Here is a 24,356-nt window from a genome sequence, read left to right as displayed (position 1 = left end):
CACCAATTTGTGATGGGATCCACAACTAGGGCATCACTGGGTCTCACCTTTGTGCAGCCAGAACCAAAGGTAGTGCTGTCCCCTTCAAAGATATGGCCCCCCAGGTGCATGTTTGGTGATGGAGGGGACTAAATTCAGGTCTTCTGTGGTTCCCAAAGCTGCCTTTAGTAGTAGCATATTGTATAGGTCCAGTCCTTCAGTACAGCCATGGCGACCTCCCTCTGCAGCCCAGTTGTCTGCTGGGTATCAAACATCCTGTACAGAAGCCATGGAGTGTACCTTGGCCACCCCAAAGATGGTAAGTGCTCCATCCCTAGGGCTCCGCAGGAAAATATTTTAATTTCATCCTCTTCATTATCTATTGTGAAACTTAAAAAAAAAATATTAGCTTCCCTATAGTTCCATGGGGTTGTAATCAGAGGTCCAGTTTTGAATAGAAAAACTAACCTCAATAATTGCAAACCCCAAAAGCAACCGACAGCAAAGATACCACTCTTGACTTGCTAAGCCTCCAGGACAAGTTCTGTCTTTGCCAAAGTTAGTACTCATGTCTGTGCCCCAAATAAATTAGTCAACAAATAATTATTAATTTACCTGTGTGGACTAAGCATGGTGATAGATGCCATGGCAGACATAAAAAGTTCTAAGAGGTACCTTCTGGCCTTCAGTGAGAGCCAGGGCAAAAAGAATTAGAACCGAGAAAATGAAGAGGCATTCTCGGGTATGAAAACGACATTTAAAAAGATGTAAAAAAAAAAAAAAACTCTTTGTATTATAGTCATGCGGTCTTATGTATGATAAACAGTTGAATAATTTGTCAAAAAAAAGATATTAAAAAAAACAGACAAACCCCAAACATTCTATTATGAGAAAACAAAATTACATATGTAAATTATAAACTATAAAATATTGTATTAAAATAAGATTTCATTAAAAACAAAAGGAAAGAGACTCGGTACCTGTGGCTCAAGCGGCTAAGGTGCTAGCCACATACACCTGGACTGGCAGGTTCGAATCCAGCCTAGGCCCACCAAACAACAATGACGGTTGCAACCAAAAAATAGCCAGGTGCCTGTAGTCCCAGCTACTTGGGAGGCAGAGGCAGGAGAATCGTTTAAGCCCAGGAGTTGGAGGTTGCTGTGAGCTGTGATGCCATGGCACTCTACCCAGGGCGACAGCTTGAGGCTCTGTCTCAAAAAAAAAAAGGAAAGAAAATGGCTGTTATTCTTCAAAAGTGTCCTTAGCATCCAAGACAAAGAAAAACTGAGATTCCAGGTTAAAGGAGACTAAAAAGACACAAGAACTAAATGTAACATGCGATCCTGGATCAGATCCCGAACTGAACAGAAAAAATTATGAAGGACAGAATTGGATCAATTGAAAAAATTAGAGTATGGAAGTTAGATTAGATAAAAGTATTATATCAATGTTAAATTTCTTGAAGTCGCTAACTATATCAAGGATGTTTGTGCTTTTAAGAAATACATACTGGTGGGCAGCACCTGTGGCTCAAAGGAGTGGGGTGCCAGCCCCATATGCCGGAGATGGCGGGTTCAAACCCAGCCCCAGCCAAAACTGCAAAAAAAAAGAATGGTGCTTGGAAATTAGGAAAATTTAACCAAAGTAGGGGATGAAAATCATCCTTGTCTTTAGCGTCATTTCCCCCTTTTTTTCTGTCTGCTCTGATGTTCCCTGATTCACACATGCATGATTATACCAACAAGCAGTTGACAAGGAATGGATGGTTGTGAGTTGTTCCCTGAGAGAGCTTGGTGACCCCAGAGTAAGGCCTGAAGTGACCCCTTAACCTCCAGCATGGAAAGGAATCACAGCCTTGAGGCACAGTCAGAGTCACAGAATTCCAAACTGGAAGAGCTCAAGAGATCATCAAGTTGCCAGGCATGGTGGCTCACATGCTGTAATCCTAGCACTTTAGGAGACTGAGGTGGTGGATGGCTTAAGCTCAGGAGTTCAAGACTAGCCTGAGCAAGAGTGAGACCCTGTCTCTACTAAAAATAGAAAAACTAGCCAGGCATTGTACTGGGTGCCTGTAGTCCCAGCTACTTGGGAGGCTGAGCCAAAAGCATCTCTTGAGCCCAAGATTTTGAAGTTGTTGTGACCTGTGACACCAGGGCACTCTACCCCAGGCAGGGCTACAGAGTGAGACTTTTTTTTGAGAAAGAGTCTAAAGCTGTCACCCTGGGTAGAGTGCCATGGCATCATAGCTCACAGCAACCTCAAATTTTTGGGCTTAAGTGATTCTCTTGCCTCAGCCTCCCAAGTAGCTGGAACTACAACAATGCCCAGCTATTTATTGTTGTTGTTACAGCTGTCGTTGTTTTAGCTGGCCCAGGCTGGGTTCGAACCCACCAACCCACGTGCCCTAACCACTGAGCTACCAGTACTGCCTGAGACTCTATTTTTAAAAAAGAGAGAGAGAGAGATCATCAGGTGAATTTTCTGAGGTCTGGCAAGTAAGTAGCAACAGAATGAATACCCTTTCCTTTGTGGTAACTAAAGTGGACTAAGGGGACTTGTGGAATCCACATCTCCACAACTCAAACATGGAACAGTGGCAATAGGAGGACTCCTCCATGGAGATAAGTAAGCATGCTCTTGTTCTGTCTACCACCCAGCACTGCTTCTTAGGAAGGTGGGCCGTCACATAGTCTTTGACATCCCCCCAGCAGTGGGCATTAGGCTGGGCACCCATTCACTCCCTCCACCACTCACACACCCTTCCTTTTTTTTTTTTTTTTTTAGAGAGAGACAGAGTCTCACTTTGCTGCTCTCGGTAGAGTGCTGTGGCATCACAGCTCACAGCCTCCAGCTCTTGGGCTTAGGCGATTTTCTTGCCTCAGCCTCCCAAGTAGCAGGGACTACAGGCGCCTGCCACAATGCCCAGCTATTTTTTGTTGCAGTTTGGCCGAGGCCAGGTTCAAACCCACCACCCTCCATATATGGGGCCAGTACTCACTGAGCCACAGGCATGGCCCACACACCCTTCTTACTTCTTGAATTATACTTACTGAACGGAAAGCTTTTCTAAATCTCACAGTGAAGCATAGATAGACATTTGGCCAATGTGACTGAGAGGACAGAAGCAAAGATTCCTATACCCTCCTTTTCCTTCCTGACTGTAAGTAATCTTTTTTTTTTTTTTTTTGTAGAGACAGAGTCTCACTTTATGGCCCTTGGTAGAGTGCCGTGGCCTCACACAGCTCACAGCAACCTCCAACTCCTGGGCTTAAGTGATTCTCTTGCCTCAGCCTCCGAGTAGCTGGGACTACAGGCGCCTGCCACAACGCCCGGCTATTTTTTGGTTGCAGTTTGGCCTGGGCCGGGTTTGAACCCACCACCCTCGGTATATGGGCCTGGCGCCTTACCGACTGAGCCACAGGCGCCGCCCGCGACCTTGAACTTTCTTTGGCTGTTCCAGAGTTGATAAATTATTAGAGTACATGCAAGGCTGGGTGCAGTGGCTCACACCTGTAATCTTAGCATTCTGGGAGGCTGAGGCAGGTGGATGGTCTGAGCTCAGGAGTTTGAGACTAGCCTGAGCAAAAGTGAGAACCCATCTTGACTAAAAGTAGAAAAAATAGCTAGGCCTTGTGGCGCGTGCCTGTAGTCCCAGCTACTTGAGAGGCTGAGGAGGATTGCTCATGCCCAAGAGTTGGAAGTTGCTATGAGCTGTGATGCCAAGGCACTCTACCCAGGGCGACAGACTGAGACTCTGCCTTTAAAAAAAAAAAAAAAAGAGTGCATGCAGCCAAACCTCACCTATAAACTATTTTGTGTTGTTTCCTGTCTTTAGAGAAATTACAAGCAAAGGAAGGGAAGGTCTCCTGCCCTGTTCCAGCTCCAGCTGAAAGAAAAACTCATTCCAGGAGCTGAGTAACCACCTGCTGATTGATTGTTATAGTGGCAGGAGCCTCTGAAAAAGCATGAACAAACAGGTAAGGCAGAAAACATCTGGGTTTTGCCCAGAAATGTTCCTCTCTAAATGTTGCATTCTGAGTAAGAGTATGTGATGCTTTTAAATTGTTTGGAAAACTGTCAGTGGAAGGATCTTTTGGAGCAGGCGTCCTCAACTGCGGCCCGCAGGCCACATGAAGCAGTGCGAATTGTATTTATTCCCGTTTTGGTTTTTACTTCAAAATAAGATATGTGCAGTGTGCATAGGAATTTGTTCATTTGTTTTTTTTTTTTTTTAAACTATAGTCCGGCCCTCCAACGGTCTGAGGGACAGTGAATTGGTCCCCTGTTTAAAAAGTTTGAGGACGCCTGTTTTGGAGGGTTTGCTGTCCATTACCTGGAATTAATTCTCTTTAGATGGAAATGTAGTCCAGCCTCTTAGAAGTGTTAAATTCAGAGATCAAAAAGAAAACTGGCAGGGGGCAGTGCCTGTGGCTCAAAGGGGTAGGGCGCTGGCCCCATATGCCAGAGGTGGCCGGTTCAAACCCAGCCCTGGCCAAAAACTGCAAAAAAAAAAAAAAAGAAAACTGGCTGTGGGAAGTTTAGATTTCCAGAGAAGTTTAAAACACAAATCATTTCTTTGGGAAGTTTGTCAGTCACAATGTGGGCAAGTGTGGGAAATGTTAGTGAAAATATTGAGGCTCGGGCGGCGCCTGTGGCTCAGTCTGTAAGGCGCCGGCCCCATATACCGAGGGTGGTGGGTTCAAACCCGGCCCCGGCTGAACTGCAACCGAAAAATAGCCGGGCGTTGTGGCGGGCGCCTGTCGTCCCAGCTACTCGGGAGGCTGAGGCAAGAGAATCGCTTAAACCCAGGAGTTGGAGGTTGCTGTGAGCCGAGTGACGCCACGGCACTCTATTGAGGGCATAAAGTGAGACTCTGTCTCTACAAAAAAAAAAAAAAAAAAGAAAAGAAAATATTGAGGCTCCTTCACATGCTGAATTTCCCTATAAGAGTTGTAATATTTTTTTGTTTGTTTTTTTGAGACCGAGTCTCACTTTGTGGCCCACGGTAGAGTGTCGTGGCGCCATAGCTCATAGCAATCTCAAACTCTTAGGCTCAAGTGATCCTCTTCCCTCAGCCTCCCAAGCAGCTGGAACTACAGGCACCCACCAAAATGCCTGGCTATTTTTAGAGATAGTCTTGCTCTTGCTCAGGGTGGTCTCCAACTCCTGAGAACAAGCAATCCACCTGCCTCAGCCTCTCAGACTAATCCTGATATTACAGACATGAGCCACAGATCTGGGCCTTCCTATAAGATTTGCACATTAGCCGGCAAGGTGGCTCAAAAAAAAAAAAAAAAGATTTGCACATTAATTTTTGGAAGCAATAAACCTATCATAATCATCACTTTTTGTTTAAAAATATCATTTTTTGCAGCATCTTTAAGTTATTCAGGTTTTTGTTTTGTTTTGTTTTGTTTTTGAGACAGAGTCTCCCACTGTTGCCCTGGCTAAAGTGCAATGGCATCATTGTACCTTGCTGCAATCTCAAACTCCTGGGCCCAACGGATCCTTCTATCTTAGCCTCCCATATTGCTGGGACTACAGGCATGCTCCACCACACCCAGCTACTTCTATTTTTTTTTTTTTGTTTGTTTGTTTGTTTTCAGCTACTTCTATTTTTCATAGAGACGAGGTCTCACTCTTGCTCAGATTGGTCTCCAACTCCTGAGCTCAAGCAGTCCTCCCGCCTTGGCCTCCTACAGTGCTTAGGGTTACAGGTGTGAGCCGCAGGGCTCAGACTATTCAGGTTCTTTTGTCTAATCTAGGAGAGTGAATTCAAACTGGGTAATGTGGGGGAATATCTGTCTTCTTAGGATTCTTGATTATTATATTGAGGGGTTAAGGGCCATAACATTTTTTTGAGAATGTATTTTTTTCTTCTAATTATAAAGAAATATATTCAGAAACACTCAAATGGGGCAGTGCCCGTAGCTCAGTGAGTACGGCGCTGGCCACATACACCCAGCCTGGTAGGTTCGAACCTGGCCCGGGCCAGCTAAACAATAATGACAACTGAAACAAATAAACAGCCATGTGTTGTGGTGGGTGCCTATAATCCCAGCTACTTGGGAGGCTGAGGCAAGAGAATTGTGTAAGTCCAAGAGTTTGAGGTTGCTGTGAGCTGAGATTTAGTAAGACTCTGTCTCAATAAATAAGTAAATAAACAAAAAGAAACACTCAAATGTTGAAAAAGCCAGCTATCTACAATTCTTGGTCACTTCTTGACTGCTACAGGCAGATAGATTAGAGCAGTGGCTCTCAACCTTCATAATGCTGCACCTTTAATACAGTTCCTCACGTTGTGGTGACTCCCAACCATAAAATTGTTTCTGTTGCGGGCGGCGCCTGTGGCTCAAGGAGTGGAGTGCCAGCCCCATATACTGGGGGCAGCAGGTTTGGGCTGCACCTGGCCAAAACTGCAAAAAAAAAGAAAAAAAATTATTTTCGTTGCTACTTCATAACTGTAATTTTGCTGCTCGCCATCTGTGGCTCAAGCGGCTAAGGCACCAGCCACATACACCTGAGCTGGTGGGTTTGAATCCAGCCTTGCCCACCAAACAACAAAGACGGCTGCAGCCAGAAAATAGCTGGTTGTTGTGGCGGGCGTCTGTAGTCCCAGCTACTTGGGAGGCTGAGGCAAGAGAATCGCTTAAGCCCAGGAGTTGGAGGTTGCTGTGAGCTATGATGCTACAGCACTCTACCCAGGCAACAGCTTGAGGCTCTATCTCAAAAACAAACAAACAAAAAAAAACCCCTGTAAGTTTGCTACTGTTATGAATTGTAATGTAAATATCTGATATGCAGGACCCCCCAAAGGGGTCACAACCCACAGGTTGAGAACCGCTGGATTAGAGGGATCCTTTCTAAAGCCGAGGTTTATGTTCAAATGCTAGAGTTTATTTAGTTCCAGTTGTCTTAGCTTAAAATAAATCTTTGGGGTGATGGGTTGGTCTAAAAGGTATACATTTAAGATGTTATTTTTGGAAACTGCTAGAGAATGAAATGAAAACTTGTGATTTTCCTTGAATTTGGCTTAAAAGTAAAATAAAGATTTTATGAACTTGGAGGTGAATATACTTACTCTCCTCAAATTTTCTCACTTGTAAATGAGTGGCTTAGTGTAGAAGCCAGACTTGGGAATTAAAATTCTATAGATTTTTCTTAGCTCTGTCCCTGCTTGTGGATCAATCTTTACCAAAACTATCAACTATTCTTTTTTTTTTTTGAGACAGAGTCTCACAATTCACCCTTGGTAGAGTGCCGTGGTGTCACAGCTCACAGAGACTTCAAAGTCTTTGGCTTAAGCGATTCTCTTGTCTCAGCCTCCCAAGTAGCTGGGACTACAGGCACCCACCACAATACCTGGCTATTTTTTGTTGCAGTTTGGCCCGGAGCTGGGCTTGAACCTACCACCCTGGGTATATGGGGCCGGCGCCACCCAGCTTCTGCTTTCTAAAAAGGTCCTTTTTCGTTTGTTATTTTATTTGTTTGCTTTTTATTATGAAAAAATTTCAAACATTTATTAAAGTAGGAAGAGAGAGGGTAAGGGGTGAAAAGTTATCTATGTGGTACAATGTACACTATTTGGGTGATGGGTACAGTAAAAGCCCAGACTTTATTACTATACAATATATACATGTAACAGAATTCAACTTGTACTTCCCTAAATCTATTCAATTTTTTTACAAAGTAGAAAGAATAGTACCAGAATCCCCATATACCCACCCTACCACCTATATTTGAAAACCGATAGTGTTTTGTGATATTTGCTTCATCTTTTTTCTTGCTAAATCATTTTAAAGTAAATTGCAGACATCAAGACAATTACCCTGAAATTCTCAAAATGATTCTTCAAAAACTAGTGACAATTATCACACTGACAAAAATAGCAGGGTGGCGCCTGTGGCTGAATGGGTAGGGCACCGGCACCATATACTGAGGGTGGCAGGTTAGAACTTGGCCTCAGCCAAACTGCAACAAAAAAAAACAGCCTGACATTGTGGCAGGTGCCTGTAGTCCCAGCTACTTGGGAGACTAAGGCAAGAGAATCTCCTAAACCCAGGAGTTGGAGGTTGCTGTGAGCTGTGATGCCACAACACTCTACTGAGGGTGATATAGTGAGACTCTGTCTCTAAAAAAACAAACAACAACAACAACAAAAAATGTAGCAATAGGTCCCTAGTATTGTCTAAATATTCTGCCCATATTCAATTCCCTAATTGTCTTTTAGGTTTAAATCAGTATTCTACTAAAGACCATGCACATTGCTTTTGTTGGTTATGTCTCTTTTAATCTAGAACGATCCCCCAATCGTTCCACCTCTCCTGCCCTTCTTTTAATTGTGGCATTGGCTTGTTGAAAAGACAGGGTCTGTTGGTGCTGTAGAATGTCCCATGTTCTGGATTTGTTTGATCATTCTTCCTCATAGTACCAGCTAACATGACTCCTCTATCTCTTCTAGGTCCTGTAATTTGACATTTCACAGAAAGATAAAATTCAACTCCAGTTACACGTTTTTGGCAAGACAGCCAGATTGTAGGTGACGCAGGGTACTTCCCTTTGTATCACATCAGGATGCAATGACTGCTGTCACTTAACATACCACTGAACCTAAAACCAGAACTATGTACATCATTTAACCTCTCCCATCAGTTTTTTTTGTGAGAGGCAAAATCATTACTAGTCTAACTTCACCGAGTGTGATAAGGACCACAGGAGAAAATAATAATAACACTACCACCAATGACTATCTTTCATTGAGCAACCCTATACAAAAGTTTTCCATTCACTATTTCTTTTCTTTTTGAGACAGAGTCTCACGATGTTGCCCTTTTTTGTTTTTGTTTTATTTTCCTCTATTTTTCAGGCTTTCACTGGTGCTGTTCTATTACTTTAACAACCATACAATGAATAGGTTCTTACAGAGTAAGACATACAATGTGAATATAAAATAACAATCATTTATTAAATACCTGCTCTGGTGGTACTGATGACAGAATAAAGGGAACTACATCAACAATAATAAAAAAAACTTCTCCTAGAGGAAAATAGACATGTGAACTGACACCATAAACACTTACTTAGTATTTTCTTCTTCACTATTCTACTTCTTTTGTCCTGTTTTATTGGACACTTCATAAAGATGTTTAAATATTGATTTCCAAATGGCTTTAGTTGGTCCTAAAACATTATTAACAGAACATGTGGTTTCTGGAAGGATCCGTTCTGCTATTTCTTTAAAAGCAACCCTTTTCCCACAGGATTTTTGAATCAGAGAGCTAGTTGGTCAATTAAACTCAAATATGGTGAGCATGCAATTTCTTTTCTAAAGGTTGTGATTAAGGTAGGTAAAAAGGCACAGCTGTCAGTGGGTCCTCTGTGTTAAACCTTAAATGAGCATCTGTCTTCTCCAAGGTGTGAAATCACACTTGGCAAACTGCATCAGAGCCCCCAGAACCCTCAGCCAGAGCTATCACATTTTATGCCCGCACACAGTAAAGACAGCTGTGAACACTGTGTGCATTCCTCAAATGGCTTTTGCCGCTAAAGTTGCTAGGAGGTTTCCCTCCTGCCTTTCCATTTTGGTGCAACTGTCAGAAATGCAAAATGTTTAATTTGGGGCGGCACCTGTGGCTCAAAGGAATAGGGTGCCAGCCCCATATGCCAGAGGTGGCAGGTTCAAACCCAGCCCTGGCCAAAAACTGCAAAAAAAAAAAAAAAAAAAAAAGTTTAATTTGATAACTGTAATAATCCTAACTGTGGAAATATTTATTGTAACTTTATGTGAAAGCTAGTACACATAAAATCTTTGAAATAGATTTAAAAATACATTTATGAACCTACTGGAAGAAAAAAACAAACCCACAGCCACAAAATATTAGCCAGCTATGATAACTATATCACAAAATTGCAAAATTATAATTATCCCTTATTATACTTGAATGGTTTTATTTTATTTATTTATTTTGAGACAGAGGCTCACTCTGTTGCCCAGGTTAGAGTGCCGTGGAGTCATTATAGCTCGAAGCAACCTCAAACTCCTGAGTTTAAGGGATCCTCCTGCCTCAGCCTCCCAAGTAGCTGGGATTACAGGAGCCCACTATAACACCTAGCTAATTTTTTTCTATATTTTGCAGAGATGAGGTTTCACTCTTGATCACACTAGTCTGGAACTTCTAAGCTCAAGTGATGCTGCCACCTAGGCCTCCAGAGTGTTAGGATTACAGGCAGGCATAAGCCACTGTGCCCAGCCTTGAATTGTTTTTTTAAACTTTAATTAATTAATTAATTAATTAATTTTTATTGAGACACAGTCTCACTTTATCGCCCTCTGTAGAGTGCTATGGCGTCATAGCTCACAACCATAGTGAGCTCAAGCAACTCTTGGGCTCAAGCAATTCTCTTGCCTCAGTTTCCCAAGTAGCTGGGATTATAGGTGACCGCCACAACACTCGGCTATTTTTTTTTCCTTTTTTTAGAGATAGAGTCTCACCCTATTGACCTAGGTAGAGTTGCTCACAGCAAACTCCAACTCCTGGGCTTAGGCGATTCTCTTGCCTTAGCCTCCTGAGTAGCTGGGACTACACGTGCCTGACACAATGCCCGGCTATTTTTTTTTGTTGCAGTTTGGCCAGGGCTGGGTTTGAACCCACCACCCTTGATATATGGGGCTGACGCCCTACCCACTGAGCCATAGGCGCCACCCCTGGCTACTTTTTGGTTGTAGTTGTCATTGTTTTTTTTTTTTTTTTGTAAAGACAGAGTCTCACTGTACCGCCCTCAGGTAGAGTACCATGGTATCACAGCTCTCAGCAACCTTCAACTCCTGGGGTTACGTGATTCTCTTGCCTCAGCCTCCCGAGCAGCTGGGACTACAGGCGCCCGCCACAACGCCCAGCTATTTTTTTTTTTTTTTTGTAGAGACAGAGTCTCACTTTATGGCCCTTGGTAGAGTGCCGTGGCATCACACAGCTCACGCAACCTCCAACTCCAGGGCTTAGGCGATTCTCCTGCCTCAGCCTCCCGAGTAGCTGGGACTACAGGAGCCCGCCACAACGCCCGGCTATTTTTTTTTTTGTTGCAGTTTGGCCGGGGCTGGGTTTGAACCCGCCACCCTCGGCATATGGGGCCGGCGCCCTGCTCACTGAGCCACAGGCGCCGCCCAACCCAGCTATTTTTTTTATTGCAGTTTAGCCGGGGCTGGGTTTGAACCTGCCACCCTCGGTATATGAGGCCGGCGCCCTACTCACTGAGTCACAGGCGCCGCCCTGTAGTTGTCATTGTTATTTGGCAGGCCTGGGCTGGATCGATCCTGCCAGCTCTGGTGTATGTGGCTGGAGCCTTAGCCTCTGAGCTATAGGCGCTGAGCCCTTTGAATGGTTTTAAAAGGAAAAATAGGTTGATGAAAATTTCACAAAGCTGGGTGGCGTGGTGGCAGGTTCTAACACAGCCCAGCCAAACTGCAACAAAAAAAAAAAAAAAAGAAAGAAAGAAAGAAAAAGAAAAAAAGAAAATTTCACAAAGCTTATTTCTACTCAAAACCTCCTAAAAGTTATTTTTGGGGAAGTTGTACAGTATCATTAATACTAGCTGACACTTATTGTTTGTTTTGCTCACTTCTCTTTTTTTTTTTTTTTTTTCTGGTTCTTGGCCGGGGCTGGGTTTGAACCCACCACCTCCAGCATATGGGACTGGTGCCCTACCCCTTTCAGCCACAGGCACCACCCATACCTGCATTATTTCATTTAATCTTTATATCAGCCCTATCAGGTAGCTGCATTTATTGTACCCAATTTATGGACGAGAAAACTGAGGCTTAGAAAGATTAAGCCACTGGATAGAGTCACACAACTGTTAGGGGGCAGAGCCAGAATTCCAACTCAGGCCAGGCGCAGTGGCTGACACCTATAATCCCAGAACTTCGGGAGGACGAGGTGGGCAGATCACCTGAGCTCACAAGTTGGAGACCAGCCTGAGCTAGAGCAAGACCTTATCTCTAAAAATAGTTGGGCATTGGGCGGCGCCTGTGGCTCAGTGAGTAGGGCGCTGGCCCCATATGCCAAGGGTGGCGGGTTCAAACCCAGCCCCAGCCAAACTGCAAACAAACAAAAAAAAATAGCTGGGCGTTGTGGCGGGTGCCTATAGTCCCAGCTGCTCAGGAGGCTGAGGCAAGAGAATCGCGTAAGCCCAAGAGTTAGAGGTTGCTGTGAGCCGTGTGACGGTCCTGGCACTCTACCCGAGGGCAGTACAGTGAGACTCTGTCTCTACAAACAAAAAAAAAGTTGGGTGTTGTGGCGGGCACCTGTAGTCCCAGCTACTCAGGAAGCTGAGGCAAGAGAATTGCTTGAGCCCTAAAGTTAGAGGTTGCTGTGAGCTATGATGCTAGGGCACTCTACCCAGGGCTACAAAGAGAGACTGTCTCAAACAAAACAAAACTAAAACAGAATTCAAACTCAGGATACTAAGAGTCCAGAGTCCAACCTCCCTAGCTGCCTATAGATGACAATATCGGCTATAATTTTCATCAACTGGATTCCAAACCCTGAGAATACATGCAAATCCCACAGTTAATGGAATGTCTTGTGCTGAACCCAGAACCATGCAACGCCAAGAATTGAGTTACAAAATGCAGTTTTAAAAGCTAGGCTCAGATTCATGTTTTCTGCATTAGCTGCAGAGGAGCATTCTCTCGAGGTCTCCTCTGCTCCCCCACCTCCTGAACAGCCTGTGGGCATTCTTCAGAAAGACCCTGTCCACCACCCTGGTGTCTGCAGCTGCTCTGCAGCCCTCTGCTTCGTGCCTCCCCCACAAAAATCTGCTAGGCAGTGGTTTCTTCTTCCCTTGGGTTTCACCCAGCAGTCAATCAATAAATATTTGTTGAATGAATAAATGAATGAATGAATGAATGAATGAATAAACAGCTGTCAAAGCAGCCACAGAAGGAAAAATACACAGACGTACATCAATAGTAAGCTGTTTGCCTAAAATAGCTTCAGCCTGACCAGAATATAAATTCCACCAAACTTCATGGTAAGTGGGGGAAACATTTATTCTGTACAGATATTCTGTTATTTGCTTCACATTTAATACTTGGTTTCCTCGATATTATTCAACGCTTCACTTTCTGTGTGATTGGAGTCAGTCAATTAATCTCTCAGATGCTTGTTTTCTGTTATAAATGAAGCTATGAAGTCATACCTCCTCACAGGCTGTCCCGAGGATGGAGGATGAAATAAGGGATCTGAGGATGAAATAAGGGATCTGGTGCTCTGTAAAGTGCATGCTGCCTGTAGATGCTATTATCTTGGGATTGGCCCCCTGCCGTGTGTAGGCTTGCACATCTAGTGCAGGGGACCTAAATGCATTGCTCAAAAAGGGTAGCGCTGGGGAAAGAATTCGAGAATCCCAGATACCACTCACAGGAACAAAACAAACGACAGACAGCCGGAGGGGCATCTTCACAAAGCTAGGCTGCTGCAGGGGGACTCACAGAGCAGGGAAGGCCAGCTCTGGGGCCACACTTGGAAGAAATCTGAGAAAATCCCCAGAGGCCTTTGGAATCCCATTCTCTTCCTTGTCTCCATCTCAGTCACATCCACCCTACAGTCAAGGCTAGTCAGTCTAGACTGACAGCCAACAACTAGATTGTGTAGTTAAGCCCGCAATCCCCCTGGAGACAGTCATCATGGGGGGAAACACGGGGCTTGAGCTGTCCCACCTGCCCCAGTGGGCATGTTCCGGTCCCCACTGGAAGGCAGCACTTGCTCTCCCCTCCCCCGTCATCCTCCACTCTCCCCTCCCCAGTCACCCTCCACTCTCTCCTCCCCAGTCACCCTCTACTCTCTCCTCCCCAGTCACCCTCTACTCTCTCCTCCCCAGTCACCCTCCACTCTCCACTCCCCAGTCACCCTCTCCCTCCCCAGTTACCCTCTCCCCTCCCCAGTATCCTCTCCCCTCTCCAGTCACCCTCCACTCTCCCCTCCCCAGTCGCCTTCTACTCTCCCCTCCCCAGTCACCCTCTCCCCTCCCCAGACATCCTCCAAAATCTAAAAGTGAATTTTCTTTGATCCACCCGAACTTGTTTCTTCCTCTTTGTTGGGATTAACCTGAACAAGGGACATGATTAACATTTGCCCAGGAAACTCTATTCCTTCAAAGGTTGGACCTTAGAGAAATGACACAGTGAGCCAGGTTTGTAAATAAAACTCTTTCTCTGGGTCATCTTTACTTTATGCCACCCCCACTTTCTCCCTGTCACCAGCCCCTTCTTTCATCTGGGAGAGGAAACCCTTTGATGTATCTGTTTAACAAACAAACTTTCTTTATTTCTTCCTCCAAGGTTCTTTGCACTACTTTTTAAAACTTACATTTTCAGAGAAAATTGTTTTGGTGAGTTCGGGCACATAAATTTTAATTCTCAGCACCTGAGCTAACATTTCAACCAAGGATCCCTCACCTTTTTAAAAAAGTGCTAAGTAAATTTCTCCAGCAAAGAAAGACCTAGTATTTTCCTGGGCCTTCTTGCAAACAGAGGCCTCTTAGACAATATTTACATCTACGTGTGGGTGAGTTGGGACTGTGCTTGAGGCAGTTGGAATAAGAGAGGCATTGATAGATTCCAGTCAGGCTGGCGGATATTGAAGAATAAGTATGGTGTAACTTGGGGAGCAGGCACTGGGTTTGTGAAAAACATCTACCATTTATGGAAGATTCATCTGGACCAGGCACTGTGCTAAATGCTCTATAGCTAACAGCATCTTCTCATTTCATCTTCATAACCACCTCACAAGATAGAAACTCATATATTCCTGATTTCCAGTTGAGGAAACTGGGACACAGACAGGTGAGGGATTCATAGCTAATCAGTGGTACATTCCAACACAAGCCCTCTCAGTTCATACCCTCCTGTCCCTCCCTCTGTGGTCAAGACTCAGTCACATCTGGGAGCTTGTTAGAAATACAGAATCAGAACTTTTGAAGATGGCGGCCAAGTAACAGCTTCCTTGCATCGGGGCACCGTGAGTCTGGGGAGATAAGACTCCAGGCATCTCTGGCTGGTGGGATCTGCATATAATCATCCCTTTGAGGATACAGGGAGTCAGTGAGAGACTTCTAGACCCCAAGAGGAGGACAAAAACAGTGGAAAACTGGCAAGTAATCGCGTGTGTTCGATTGGTCTAATCCCGCCGACAGCTGTAAGTACAGTACCAGCGAGACTGCAAACCAGAAAGGCCTTACCTGTGAACTGTTTTGGTGTTTTTGGACTTGGCACTCAGTTGAATTGCCTTGGGGAGAGCTTGAGCAGGAGTGCGGAGAACTTTGGGCATTGTCTGGGACCCCAGACTGAGGCGCTGAGCAAGACGGACACAGCTGATAGTGTTTGGCTATGGGCCGCAGGGAGCCATTGTGAGAGAACTGCTCCAACAAGATCTGCCCTAGGGGTTGCAGAGCAAGGATCAGGCGGGAACTAGTAACCTAGTGACTGAGCAGCCTAAAGGTGGGGTCTGAGCCGCCTTACAGCCCTAACCCTGAGAGGCAGAGTGAGACTGGTTTTGGCACACTGGGTAAGTGGATAGCCACTTCACCAGTGATTCCAGTGACAAGCACTTTCCTGGGAAAGCTTCTGCTTAGCAAGTTTAGAAGCTTAAAGTGCCAGGTGGCGCCTGTGGCTCAAGGAGTAGGGCACCGGTCCCATATGCCGGAGGTGGCAGGTTCAAACCTAGCCCCGGCCAAAAAAAAAAAAGAAAAAACCTTAAAGTGCCTTTTAAGAGGGCAAAGAGAGACTTAGGGTGTCTACCCTGTGGGGTTTGAGAAATCAGTGGAGGCCTCCAGTCATATCAGCATTGTAATTAACATCTCATACCCCAGAAGACCACCTGGTGCCCACACAATATTCAACAAAATATATATATACTGCTTTGTTTTTGGTTGGTTTTCTTTTGTTTGTTTGTTTGTTTTTTGTTTATTTTGATGTTGTTGTTTTGTTTTTTAATTTCAACCTTTTCCGTACAGATTTTTTCTTTTCTTTCTCCAGTTTTCTAGTATAAATACAATTTCCCTTTGCTGCCTTTTTCAATAACTAGAACTTCATTTTTGCTAGTGTTTCTACCCCTATTATTTGGTTTTTCATCCAATTTTATCCTGTAAACTTTTCTGTTTACTTGTTTTGGTTTGATTTATAGCATTTTTGTCTTTCCTCTCTATTTGGTGGAGGTGGGGTACTGTGTCTGATCAGGTTAGCAAAGAGTTGCTGACCTCAAGGGAACCACCCAACCGGGCACACCCAGAGGTTGGGTTTTTTGTTTGTTTGTTTGTTTTTTTGTAGAGACAGAGTTTCACTTTATTGCCCTCAGTAGAGTGCCGTGGCATCACACAGCTCGCAGCAACCTCCAACTCCTGGGCTTAGGCGATTCTCCTGCCTCAGCCTCCTGAGCAGCTGGAACTACAGGCACCCACCACAACGCCCAGCTATTTTTTTGTTGCAGTTTGGCCGGGGCTGGGTTTGAACCCGCCACCCTTGGTATATGGGGCTGGTGCCTTGCTCACTGGGCCACAGCTGCCGCCCAAGGTTGGGGTTTTTTAAGTTGTGTCAAAGTACCCTACTGTACATCTCTATTGCTCTATCTCCCTCTTTCTGTGCCTCTCTTCTTTTTGTCAATATTCCTTTTACCCACTCTCTCTCCTTTCTCTATTTTCTTTTCGTTCTTACCTTCTTTCTTTCATTCCTTCTTCTTCTTCTTTTTTTTTTTTTTTGTAGAGACAGAGTCTCACTTTATGCCCCTTGGTAGAGTGCCATGGCCTCACACAGCTCACAGCAACCTCCAACTCCTGAGCTTAAGCGATTCTCTTGCTTCAGCCTCCCAAGTAGCTGGGACTACAGGTGCCGGCCACAACGCCTGGCTATTTTTTGGTTGCAGTTTGGCGGGTGCCGGGTTTGAACCTGCCACCCTCGGTATATGGGGCTGGCGCCTTACCGACTGAGCCACAGGCACCACCCTCTTTCATTCCTTCTTGCTTTTCAACCTTCTCATCCTTCTGGTCCTATACCAAAAGGACTCATTGAAACCTTAGTCCACAGGCATGGGAACTTAAAGAGCAAGAGGAAGTGAAAGGAAAATTAGGGCAAGGAAACAGATACAAGAAATCACTCATGAAGAAGAATCAGCAGAAAACTCCAGGCAACATGAAGAACCAGTCCAGAACAACCCCTCCAAGGGATCATGAGGTAGCTACTGCAGAGGATTCCGCCTATAAAGAAATGTTAGGAATGACAGAAAGGGAATTTAGAATACACATGATGAAAACAATGAAGGAAATGATGGAAAAAATGAAGGAAACTGCTAATAAAGTGGAAAATGACCAAAAGGAAATCCAAAAACAGAATCAAATAAGAGATGAACGATATGAAGAATATAGAAAGGATATAGCAGAGCTGAAGGAACTGAAGCAGTCAATTAGGGAACTTAAAGATGCAATGGAAAGTATCAGCAACAGGTTAGACCATGCAGAAGAAAGAATTTCAGAGGTAGAAGACAAAGTTCTTGAGATAACTCAGACAGTAAAAGAGGCAGAAAAGATGAGAGAGAAAGCAGAACGTTCACTGTCAGAATTATGGGACCTTATGAAGTGTTCCAATATACAAGTTATAGGAATCCCAGAAGGGAAAGAAGAATGCCGTAGAGGAATGGCAGCCATACTAGAGAATATTAAAAAGGAAAATTTCCCAAATATCACCAAAGATTCTGACACACTGCTTTCAGAAGGATATCGGACCCCAGGTCGCCTCAACTCTAACCGAGCTTCTCCAAGACATATTGTGATGAACCTGTCCAAAGTCAAGACAAAAGAAAAGATTCTGCAAGCTGCCAGAAGTAAGCGCCAGTTGACCTACAGGGGCAAATCCATCAGAGTGACTGCAGACTTCCCTAATGAAACTTTCCAAGCAAGAAGACAATGGTCATCTACCTTTAATCTATAGAACAATTTCCAGCCCAGAATTTTGTACCCTGCTAAGCTAAGCTTTAAAATTGACGGAGACATCAAATCATTTACGGATATACAAACGTTGAGGAAATTTGCCACAACAAGACCAGCTCTACAGGAAATACTTCAACCTGTTCTACACACTGACCATCACAATGGATCAGCAGCAAAGTAAAAACTCAGAAATTAAAGAACAGAACCTAACCTCCACACTGATGCAAAAGATAAAACTAAGCAATGGACTCTCACCAAATAAGACGAATAGAATACTACCACACTTATCAATTATCTCAATAAATGTTAATGGCTTGAATTCCCCACTGAAGAGGCATAGATTGGCTGACTGGATTAAAAAACACAAGCCATCCATTTGTCGTCTGCAAGAAACACACCTGGCTTCAAAAGACAAATTAAAGCGCTAAGTCAAGAGTTGGAAGACAATTTTTCAGGCAAATGGAATTCAGAAGAAAGGAGGAGTTGCGATCTTATTTTCAGATACATGTGGATTTAAAGCAACTAAAGTCAAAAAAGACAAAGATGGTCACTTTATATTGGTCAAGGGAAAAATACAACAAGAAGATGTTTCAATTCTAAATATTTATGCACCCAATTTAAATGCTCCCAGATTCTTGAAACAGACCTTCCTTACTCAGTCTGAGCAATATGATATCTGATAATACTATCATAACAGGGGACTTTAACACTCCTCTTACAGAGCTGGACAGATCCTCTAAACAGAAATTAAACAAGGATATAAGAGATTTAAATGAGACCCTAGAACAACTGTGCTTGATAGACGCATATAGAACACTCCATCCCAAAGATAAAGAATACACATTCTTCTCATCACCCCATGGAACAGTCTCCAAAATCGATTATATCCTGGGACACAAAACAAATATCAATAGAATCAAAAGAATTGAAATTTTACCTTGTATCTTCTTAGACCATAAGGCACTAAGGGTGGAACTCAACTAACAAAAATGTTCGACCCCACACAAAGACATGGAAATTAAACAATCTTCTATTGAATAACAGATGGGTGCAGGAAGAAATAAAACAGGAAATTATTAACTTCCTTGAGCATAACAACAATGAAGACACAAGCTACCAAAAGCTGTGGGATACTGCAAAAGCAGTTTTGAGAGGAAAATTTATCACTGTAGATGCCTACATTCGAAAAACAGAAAGAGAGCACATCAACAAACTCACAAGCCATCTTATGGACTTGGAAAAAGAAGAACAATCTAAGCCTAAACTCAGTAGAAGAAAAGAAATATCCAAAATCAAATCAGAATCAATGAAATTGAAAACAAAAGAATCACTCAGAAAATTAATGAAACAAGGAGTTGGTTTTTTGAAAAAATAAATAAAATAGATAAACCATTGGCCAGACTAATGAGAAATAGAAAAGTAAAATCTCTAGTAACCTCAATCAGAAATGATAAAGGGGAAGTAACAACTGATCCCACAGAGATACAAGAGATCATCTCTGAATACTACCAGAAACTCTATGCCCAGAAATTTGACAATGTGAAGGAAATGGATCAATATTTGGAATCACACCCTCTCCCTAGACTTAGCCAGGAAGAAATAGTGCTCCTGAACAGACCAAGTTCAAGCAGTGAGATTAAAGAAAGAATAAAAAATCTTCCAACCAAAAAATGCCCTGGTCCAGATGGCTTCACACCAGAATTCCATCAAACCTTCAAGGAAGAGCTTATTCCTGTACTGCAGAAATTATTCCAAAAAATTGAGGAAGAAGGAATCTTCCCCCAACACATTCTATGAAGCAAACATCACCCTGATACCAAAACCAGGAAAAGACCCAAACAAAAAGGAGAATTTCAGACCAATCTCACTCATGAATATAGATGCAAAAATTCTCAACAAAATCATAGCCAATAGATTACAGCTTATCATCAAAAAAGTCATACATCATGATCAAGTAGGTTTCATCCCAGGGATGCAAGGCTGGTTTAACATACCCAAGTCCATAAATGTTATCCACCATATTAACAGAGGCAAAAATAAAGATCACATGATCCTCTCAATAGATGCAGAAAAAGCATTTGATAAAATCCAGCATCCTTTTCTAATTAGAACATTGAAGAGTATAGGCATAGGTGGCACATTTCTAAAACTGATTGAAGCTATCTATGACAAACCCACAGCCAATATTTTACTGAATGGAGTAAAACTCAAAGCTTTTCCTCTTAGAACTGGAACCAGACAAGGTTGTCCTCTGTCACCTTTACTATTCAACATAGTGCTGGAAGTTCTAGCCAATACAATTAGGCAAGACAAGGAAATAAAGGGAATCCAAATGGGAGCAGAGGAGGTCAAACTATCCCTCTTTGCTGATGACATGATCTTATACTTAGAGAACCCCAAAGACTCGATCACAAGACTCCTAGAAGTCGTCAAAAAAATACAGTAATGTTTCAGGATATAAAATCAATGTCCACAAGTCATTAGCCTTTGTATATGCCAATAGCAGTGAAGATGAGAAGCTAATTAAGGACACAACTCCCTTCACCATAGTTTCAAAGAAAATGAAATACCTAGGAACATACCTAAGCAAGGAGGTGAAGGACCTCTATAAAGAAAATTATGAAATCCTCAGAAAGGAAATAGCAGAGGATATTAACAAATGGAAGAACATACTATGCTCATGGATGGGCAGAATCAACATTGTTAAAATGTCTATACTTCCCAAAGCAATCTACCTATTCAATGCCATTCCTATCAAAATACCAACATTGTACTTTCAAGATTTGGAGAAAATGATTCTGCGTTTTGTATGGAACCAGAAAAAAAACCCGTATAGCTAAGGCAGTTCTTAGTAATAAAAATAAAGCTGGGGGCATCAGCATACCAGATTTTAGTCTGTACTACAAAGCCATAGTGGTCAAGACAGCATGGTACTGGCACAAAACTAGAGACATAGACACTTGGAATCAAATAGAAAACCAAGAAATGAAACTAACATTTTACAGCCACCTAATCTTTGATAAACCAAACAAGAACATACCTTGGGGGAAAGACTCCCTATTCAATAAATGGTGTTGGGAGAACAGGATATCCACATATAAAAGACTGAAACTGGACCCACACCTTTCCCCACTCACAAAAAATGATTCAAGATGGATAAAGGACTTAAATTTAAGGCATGAAACAATAAAATCCTCAAAGAAAGCATAGGAAAAACACTGGAAGATATTGGCCTGGAGAAAAACTTCATGAAGAAGACTGCCATGGCAATTGCAACAACAACAAAAATAAACAAATGGGACTTCATTAAACTAAAAAGCTTCTGTACAGCCAAGGAGACAACAACCAAAGAGACAACCTACACAATGGGAAAGGATATTTGCATATTTTGAATCAGACAAAAGCTTGATAACTAGGATCTATAGAGAACTCAAATTAATCCACATGAAAAAAGCCAACAATCCAATGAATCCCCAACAATAAAGAAAAAAAAATGAAAAAAGCCAACAATCCCATATATCTTTTTTTTTGGCCGGGGCTAGGTTTGAACCCGCCACCTTCGGCATATGGGACTGGTGCCCTACTCCTTGAGCCACAGGTGCCGCCCAACAATCCCATATATCAATGGGCAATGGACATGAATAGAACCTTCTCTAAAAAAGACAGACGAATGGCTAACAAACATATGAAAAAATGTTCATCATCCCTATATATTAGAGAAATGGAAATCAAAACCACCCTGGCTCAGCGCCTGTAGCTCAAGCAGCTAAGGTGCTAGCCACATACACCAGAGCTGGTGGGTTCAAATCCAGCCCAGGCCTGCCAAACAACAATGACAACCACGACCAAAAAATAGCCGGGCGTTGTGGTGGGCGCCTGTAGTCCCTGCTACTTGGGAGGCTGAGGCAAGAGAATCGCTTAAGCCCAGGAGTTGGAGGTTGCTGTGAGCTGTGTGAGGCCACGGCACTCTACCGAGGGCCATAAAGTGAGACTCTGTCTCTACAAAAAAAAACAAAAATAAAACAAACAAAAAGAAAACCACCTGTGAGTGTGATGGTGGTGTGAAAACCACCATCATCATCTAACCCCAGTGAGAATGGCCCACATCACAAAATCTCAAAACTGCAGATGCTGGCGTGGATGCAGAGAGAAGGGAACACTTTTACACTGCTGGTGGGACTGCAAACTAGTACAACCTTTCTGGAAGGAAGTATGGAGAAACCTCAAAGCACTCAAGCTAGACCTCCCATTTGATCCTGCAATCCCATTACTGGGCATCTACACAGAAGGAAAAAAATCCTTTTATCATAAGGGCACTTGTACTAGACTATTTATTGCAGCTCAATTTACAATCGCCAAAATGTAGAAACAGCCTAAATGCCCACCAACCCAGGAATGGATTAACAAACTGTGGTATATGTATACCATGGAATACTATTCAGCTATTAAAAAAAATAGAGACTTTACATCCTTCGTATTAACCTGGATGGAAGTGTAAGACATTATTCTTAATAAAGCATCACAAGAATGGAGAAGCATCAATCCTATGTACTCAATTTTGATATGAAGACAATTAATGACAATTAAGGTCATGGGGAGGAAGGAAAAGCAGAGAGAGGGAATGAGGGAGAGGGGTGGGGCCTTGGTGTGTGCCACACCTTCTGGGGGCAAGATGTGATTGCAAGAGGGACTTTACCTAACAAATGCAATCAGTGTAACCTGGCTTATTGTACCCCCAATGAATCCCCAACAACAACAACAAATAATAATAACAATAATAATAATAATAATAATAAATAAAAGTTTGGTGCTTTGCCAGCTCAAAAAAAAAAAAGAAATACAGAATCAGGGCAGCACCAGTGGCTCAGTTAGTAGGGCACCAGCCCCATATACTGAGGGTGGTGGGTTTGAACCCGGCCCCGGCCAAACTGCAACAAAAAATATCTGGGCGGTGTGGCGGGTGCCTGTAGTCCCAGCTTCTCGGGAAGCTGAGGCAAGAGAATTACCTAAGCCTAAGAGCTGGAGGTTGCTGTGAGCTGTGATGCCACAGCACTTTACCAAGGGCGACAAATGAGACTCTGTCTCTAAAAAAAAGAAAAAAGAAATACAGAATCGGGCCAAGCGCAGATGCTCGCGCCTGTAATCCTAGCACTCTGGGAGGTCAAAGTAGATTGATCACCTGAGTTCACGAGTTTGAGACCAGCCTGAGCTAAAGTGAGATCCTGTCTCTAAAAAAAAAAATAAATAAATAAATAAAATAACTGGGTGTTGTGGCGGGCGCCTATTGTCCCAGCTACTTGGAGAAGCAAGAGAATTGCTTGAGCCCAAGAGTCTGAGGTTGCTGTGAGCTATGTCGCCATGGTGATTCTCTTGGGACTATAGTCGCCCGCCATAACGCCAGGCTATTTTTTGGTTGTAGTTGTCATTGTTTGGCAGGCCTGGGCTGTATTCGAATCCACCAGCTCTGGTGTATGTGGCTGATGCCCTAGCTGCTGAGCTATAGGCACCCAGTTTTTTTTTTTTCTTTTTTTTTGAAACAGTGTATCACTGTGTCACCCAGGCTGGAATGCAGTGGGGTAATCATACCTCACTTTAGCCTCAAACTCCCAGGTTCAAGTCTCAGCCTCCCAGATAGCTGGTGGGACTACAGGTGCACACCATACCTGGCTATTTTTTTTTTTTTTTTTGTAGAGACAGAGTCTCACTGTACCGCCCTCGGGTAGAGTGCTGTGGCGTCACACGGCTCACAGCAACCTCCAGCTCTTGGGCTTATGTGATTCTCTTGCCTCAGCCTCCCGAGCAGCTGGGACTATAGGCGCCCGCCACAACGCCCGGCTATTTTTTTGTTGCAGTTTGGCCGGGGCTGGGTTTGAACCCGCCACCCTCGGCATATGGGGCCGGCGCCCTACTCACTGAGCCACAGGTGCCGCCCTATTTTTTTATATTTTTCGTTAAGATGGGGTCTTACTCTTGCTCAGGCTGGTCTTGAACTCCTGATCTCAAGCAATCCTCCCACCTTGGCCTCCCACAGTGCTAGGATTACAGGTATGAACCACTGTGCCCACCCTATTTTTACTTTTGTTGCTAAATTTCTGTACTCCAGCACTCCGAACTTGACACATACTAGGTATCCAATAAACTTGATGAATGAATTACTGGATCAATAAATATGTTAGTGAATGAATGAATGAATGTAGTGTCTTCTTCCAATCCCACTTTGGCCCCAAACAGCTCCCCTCTACACTTCAAGTTCCACCATGAGATTCTTTCTTTTTTTAATAGTTTGGGAAAATTTTTTTTTTTTTTTTGTAGTGTTTGCCCGGGGCTGGGCTTGAACCCACCAACTCCGGCATATGGGGCTGGCGCCCTACCCCTTTGAGCCGTAGGCGCCACCCGAGATT

At 43.5% G+C, this 24,356-nt stretch overlaps 1 pseudogene; it reads left to right on the top strand.

Annotated features, from left to right (window-relative positions):
- The first annotated feature begins 207 nt into the window (after positions 1–207).
- Positions 208–24,356, top strand: part of LOC128591358 (DDB1- and CUL4-associated factor 13-like) — a 65,715-nt pseudogene continuing 41,566 nt past the window's right edge.

Source organism: Nycticebus coucang, chromosome 8 (genome assembly GCF_027406575.1).
Source record: "Nycticebus coucang isolate mNycCou1 chromosome 8, mNycCou1.pri, whole genome shotgun sequence".
Classification (NCBI taxonomy): Eukaryota; Metazoa; Chordata; class Mammalia; order Primates; family Lorisidae; genus Nycticebus; species Nycticebus coucang.
This window is presented reverse-complemented; position numbering and strand designations above follow the sequence as displayed.